At 40.3% G+C, this 6,000-nt stretch overlaps 1 protein-coding gene across 2 annotated transcripts in view; it reads right to left on the minus strand.

The window, feature by feature from the left end:
* Positions 1-5,986, minus strand: part of EIF4G3 (eukaryotic translation initiation factor 4 gamma 3) — a 271,609-nt gene extending 265,623 nt beyond the window's left edge. The window contains exon 1 of one of the 2 annotated variants that reach the window (XM_023758375.1): positions 5,743-5,986. The gene's annotated coding sequence lies outside the window, so the exon portion shown is untranslated. Of the gene's footprint in view, positions 1-5,658 lie in introns of both variants that reach the window. The other variant, XM_023758374.1, reaches the window with a different exon arrangement.
* Positions 5,987-6,000: the final 14 nt, after the last annotated feature.

Consider the following 6,000-nt stretch of genomic DNA (forward strand, 5'->3'; position numbering starts at 1 on the left):
GAGAGCCAAACTCAAATCCAGATTTCTTTTACACCAAATCAGGTATATTCTCAATACACCAAGCTAAATCTACTTTATTTCAAGGCTAGCAGGTACTCTTTCCAAGTCAAAGTCTAATATCAGAAGGGCAAAGGGGTGTTATGAAATGAGTGGAAAAGAGACAAGGAAAGGACCAGTCAGATCTGATATGGATCTTCTCAGACTCAAATTCCTCACATTATAATGCAGAAGAGACTTTGAATTTATAGCAACTATTTTGATTGCCATGTTCCCTGGTAACTCCTCTAGCTTTTCTGCTTCTAATAAAAACCTGAAACATGACTGACATTCATTTACTAAAGTCCTATGCAACAGCAACAGCAATGAAACTGGGAAAAGTCAGCCCTAACCGGTTAGGCTCAGTGGATAGAGCGTCAGCCTGCAGACTGAAGGGTCCCAGATTCGATTCCAGTCAAGGGCACATGCCTGGGTTTGCGGGCTTGATCCCCAGTAGGGGGCATGCAGGAGGCAGCCGATCAGTGATTCTCTCATCATTGATGTTTCTATCTCTCTCTCCCTCTCCCTTCCTCTCTGAAATCAAAAACATATAAATAAATAAATACAATTTTTTTAAAAAATAAAAAACATTGGGAAAAGTCAGCAGGACAGAGAAAGATAAGTAAACCTCAGGTAATTCTCACGCATCCTCCTATTTTGGCTCAGGTATTAACTTCTTCTGGGAAGCCCAAATTCCAGAGCAGGCTCTTATAGCAGTTATCATTGTACTTGCCTCATGATATTCTGTCCCCTTACCTGTCTGGACCAAGTTCTTTGAGGGCAAAGATTTTATCTTAGCTTTTCAATCCTTAGACCTAGCACTTAGTCTGGCACACAGTAGATACTGAATAAATGAATAAAAGTTGTCACTTAGGTTGTCACTTCAGTTGGCCTGCATACTGAAGGGTCTCGAGTTAGATTCCAGTCAAGGGCACATGCCTTGGGTTGCGGACACCCTAGTCAGGGCGCATGCAGGAGGCAACCAATTGCTGTTTCCCCTCTGTCTCTTCCTCTCCCTTTCATTCTTTCTAAAAAATCAAGGGGAAAAATATTCTTGGGTGAGGATTAACAACAACAACAACAAAAAAGTTGCCACTTACTAGTATATTGAAGTCCCAATATAAATGGCTAAAATGTGGCAAACCTATTTATGAGTTAAAACAGTTTTCAAGCATTTTTTAGCAGTAGATCCTTTTGTAAAAATCTTTTCAGAAACTCAAATGTGGAAAAGCAACATAGTTTAAATTCTCAACTTGACCGAAAACACCTCACTTTAAGATGAATAAGCCTAGGACAGGGAGTAGCAGCAGAAGAGGCAAGAGCCTAAGTGACTCAGGCATTTGAACAACTTTCTTCCTTCGTTATCTCCATCTTGCATAGGTTTTCTCTCTTTCCTAAAAGACAATCTGCTCGCTAGGAGCACAGATCCACCTTTGCTGATGGTGGGGCTTAGGAGTAGACAGATTGCTGCTGGTCACTATATGAGCTACAGAGTTCCAGTTGCTAGTTAAAATGGTGTTTTGCTGGAGGCCTTGTTAACTTCTGAACAAGCAGAAACATGCACTAAACCAAATGTGGCAGGCTTATTACTATGCTTTAAGGCTCAGTAAAGATAATCTACTTGCCTAGCAGTATGTGGCTATGAACTAATTAAAACAAGGCACAGTATCACTGCATTCTAGATTACTCCATAGAGCTTCCTAACTGTATTACAGACCTTCCCCCAGCTATCAAATATGGGAAAGTATCCTTCCTCCCATTCCCATATGCAGACTTGGTAAGGAGTAGTGTGGCACAGTAGAAAGGACATTCATGTGCTTTGGAGGCAGTCATATCTCAGTCTGAACTGCAGACCACCACTTATTACATGGACAGCAGTAGGAACATTACTTAACTTCAGCTTTTTCATCTGTAAAATACAGTACCTACTTCATTAGGGTTCTTGTGAGAATTAAAATCATGCATGTATGGCTCCTAGAACAGTAGGCACTCATTAAATGGATACTATTATTAATATTACTCAGATTCAGCTTTGGTAAAGAGGAAAAAAAGAAGAAAGCAAACACTAATGGCTTCAGCCCATAAGATAAAACTGAAATATCAACACTGAAAACATTTTAAAAAATTACAATGCCAAAAAAATTTTTAAAAAGAATATTTTAATGTATTTTTTTAATATTTTATTTTATTGATCTTAGAGAGGAAGGGAGAGGGGTAGAGAGATAGAAACATAGATGAGACAGAAATATCAATAGGCTGCCTTCTGCACACCCCCTAGTGGGGAATGAGCCCAAAACTCAGGCATGTGCCCTGACTGGGAATCAAATGGGTGACCTCTTGGTTCATGGGTCGATGCTCAACCACTGAGCAACACTGGCCCCACAGGAATATTTATTTTAATATATCCATATCTAAGACAAAATAGCTAAGGACACAGGTCATTTTCAGATCTCCACAGGCCTTTACCAAATTTAGTTCCTTCAAAGAACCCACTGCCCTGATTTTCTTAACCAAACTGGCTGCCCCAAGACAGTAATTAGACTCCCTAGAAGTGTCAGCAACCCTGAAAAAAATTACACTCTGAAGTTTTTCCATATAAATAGAGAGAACACTATGTGTTCATAACAGACTGCAAAATTGTTCTATTAAGTCAGAACTATTTGGGCACCTGAATTCAAACTCATTTATCTTTACTTATCAGAAGGGTAAGCAATTTCCATCTAAAGGGCTAGGCTTTTAATAGAGTGGGGGCACAAAAAAAAACCCTAAAATTGTAAGAAAGGTTTTCTGTGCATGGACAGTTTTCTGTTGGAGAGTGTCTATAAGCATTCATCAAAATATCAAAGTTGTTTGTTACCCAGCAAAGGTTAAGAATCATTCTTAAAATTCTCAACAGAGCCTCTTGGAACCTCAGACTGGGAAGTTGGGGTGATCATATCCCAAGGCAAGTATTCTGAAGTGCCAATTTCATAAACTATTCATATTGGATTACATTATGAAAACTTGGAGCATATTTTTCCCTTGCTATTAGCATTTTTCATAACACTGTTTATCTTCTTTCACCCCCACCACCACTCCTGCCCATCCTTGCCTCTTTGCAGTCATAACTGAAATGGCTTTATGGGCCTCCATGCAATACTGATGCCTACCTTAAGCAGGTTCCAGTTTCTAATATTATTGCTAATATTTCCCTTCATCTCTGATTTGTCACTTGAACACTAAGTATAAATAAAAGACACCTTGTCATGTGAATCCCTTTCTAGCATTTTTACAAATTTAAAATACTAGCTGAACTTATTGAATTCAAACACAACTACACTTGAATAGTTTGAGGAACTGGAGATTTAATCAAGTCATAGATGCCCTGGCCAAGGCATCTCAGTTGGTTAGAGTGTCATCCAGATATGCCAAGGTTGCGGATATAATCCCAGTCAGGCCACATACAAGACAACCAGTGAATGCATAAATAAGTGGAACAACAAATCAATGTTTCTCTATCTAAAAATCAGTCTATACAAAAAAAAAAATCAGTCTATACACACACACACACACACACACACACACACACACACACAAGCCTAAGCTACCATTAGGACTGGTCAACCAAACGACCAGTTGCTATGACGCGCACTGACCACCAGGGGCAGACGCCTAAGGCAGGAGCTACCCCCTGGTGGTCAGAGCACTCCCACAGCCAACCTCCAGCGGCCGGCCAACCTCCCGCAGTCCCTCCCCCTGGCCAGCCAGCCCAAATCGGCCCAGATCAGCCCAGATCGCCTGCCAGGCTGAGGGACCCCACCCATGCACGAATTCATGCACCGGGCCTCTAGTAAATACATAAAATGTTTTAAGCCATACAAAGAGCAACTCCAGGTTTGTACACCAGTCTTGATGTTTCAATGTATATCAACTTATCAAACGATGACCACTGTATGTTCATAACACACTCCCTCAGGGTAGACAAGCAAAATTGCTCTGTTTTAATTCATTTTTAACCAAATGCCCATTACCATTGATAATATTGCACCATTGGTATGTCCTAAAGAAATCTATAACATATTTCATTTACTATACAAACTTAGATTTTAGCAATTGCAACCTTACTGCGTGTAAAGCAAGCAGAAGATAATATAGTTGTGAAATACATCAAGAAGAAAATTAATTTTACCTTCAATGATATAAGGCAAAGTAAAAACTTAAAGTCACATACAACCATTGGAAATTACATCTTAAATTTATCCTCTTTAACAATTGCTGCAGTATTAGTAACTACTTTTATGTTGCAACCAACTCAAAGCTTTTTAAAGTCCTTCCTTTGCAAAATGCAGAGAAAAAGCCTACTTGAAACATGTAAGTCACAGCCAAATAATGTCACCAAATCCACTAAGCACTGTGCACTCCTTACTTTTTATCACTTTGTACATCAAGAACACAAACTATGGACTTCCTTTCACTTGTTTACTTGCCAAAACAGCTCAAAGATGCAACTAAAAAATAATTTACTTGGTGGCACTGTATAGAAACTTACAACCCTACCCAAGACCAAAAAAAAAAAGACAAATTATAAAGGAATTTAAACTCACAACTATTAAATATGTTTAAGAGATCCAGCACTGAACTCCACCTTAAAGTACACAAATTAGCCAACCCTCTTTCCTCCACAGGAAAACAACTAGGGTATTCATCAAAACCAGGTTTTCCATGAGTAACAAACATACGGTATCACTAAGCATTGTCATCAGTGAACAATTCTTAATTGAACAGAATCATACAGAATAAAAACATTATGAAATCAGTACACACATCACACTGGAATGGAATTTATCTTTACTCTGGGACACTTTGCCTGGACTGAAAACAATGTGGACTAACAATATTTAAATAAGACACTTGACAGAAACGAAAAGGATGACCTGAAATGACTCGAGAAGGTAACTTTCCCTTCTCAAAGTAATCGATACAGACAAGAATCAAACTACACTGTGAAATAATCTGTGGACCTCACAGCGGTTAGTTTCTTATTTGCTCAAACACCCTACTCACTCCACACGTCAAAACACACGATGACAAATACAAAAACACACCACATCTAACGTCCAATGATTATTTACTGACTTGCACAAGTTCAGCGGACCCGGGAGGGCATGATGAAATGTTAATTCTCAGGTAGGCAATACCTTTCTAAATCTCCGTGGAATTCATGAATTCAACATTTTACCCTCACCAGCTAGTTTTCCACTAAAATATCTAGCCACCAAAGCTGTCCAAAAACACTGCAATCGCGAAAATAACATGAAATTCGATACAATCAATAACTAGGCTTGACACCAGGAGCCCCGGTCCCCTCTAGACGTCAGGCCTAGGAAAAGTCAATTACAGCCCTTTAGAAATACTCAGCATAACACAAATCTTCCAAGAAGTGAGACTTTTGGGGGTGAAGGGTAATGTCAGTTAACTTCCTCTTCCTTTAAAAAAGGTCAAAGACAGGGAAGCGTCCGGTGTAACATTTCCTCCTTAGATCACGTTCCACCACAAACCACAACTCCCCCGATCGCTTAAAAAAAAAAAAAAATAGCCGGAGGAAATGTACATTTTCACCGTAGATTTTTAAATCCAACTTACCTCAGAAATGAGCTGATTCGTTTCAAACAGGAAATTTACCAATAAACTTTAACATGTATCAATAACAACAATCGGGGAGCCCACCGTGCCCCGCTGCAGGGGGAGCCGAAGGGAAGCGAGGAGGAGGGTGTAGTCCTCACAACAATCAGAGCACAGCCTTGCCTGCAGGGCTGATCCCCGGCACCAGCAAATGCTGCCGAATAAAGGGCTGGGGGGCTGGAGGCGGGGAGTGGCGAGAAGGGGCAAGGCTCCCCCTGCTCTGAAAGGGAAAGGCTGCAGAAGCAAGGCCGAGTGGAGCTGGTTCCACCGAATCGCAGAAGATCCCGGGGTCCCCGCGCAGTA

Source organism: Myotis lucifugus, unplaced genomic scaffold (genome assembly GCF_000147115.1).
Source record: "Myotis lucifugus unplaced genomic scaffold, Myoluc2.0 scaffold_128, whole genome shotgun sequence".
In the NCBI taxonomy this organism is placed as follows: Eukaryota; Metazoa; Chordata; class Mammalia; order Chiroptera; family Vespertilionidae; genus Myotis; species Myotis lucifugus.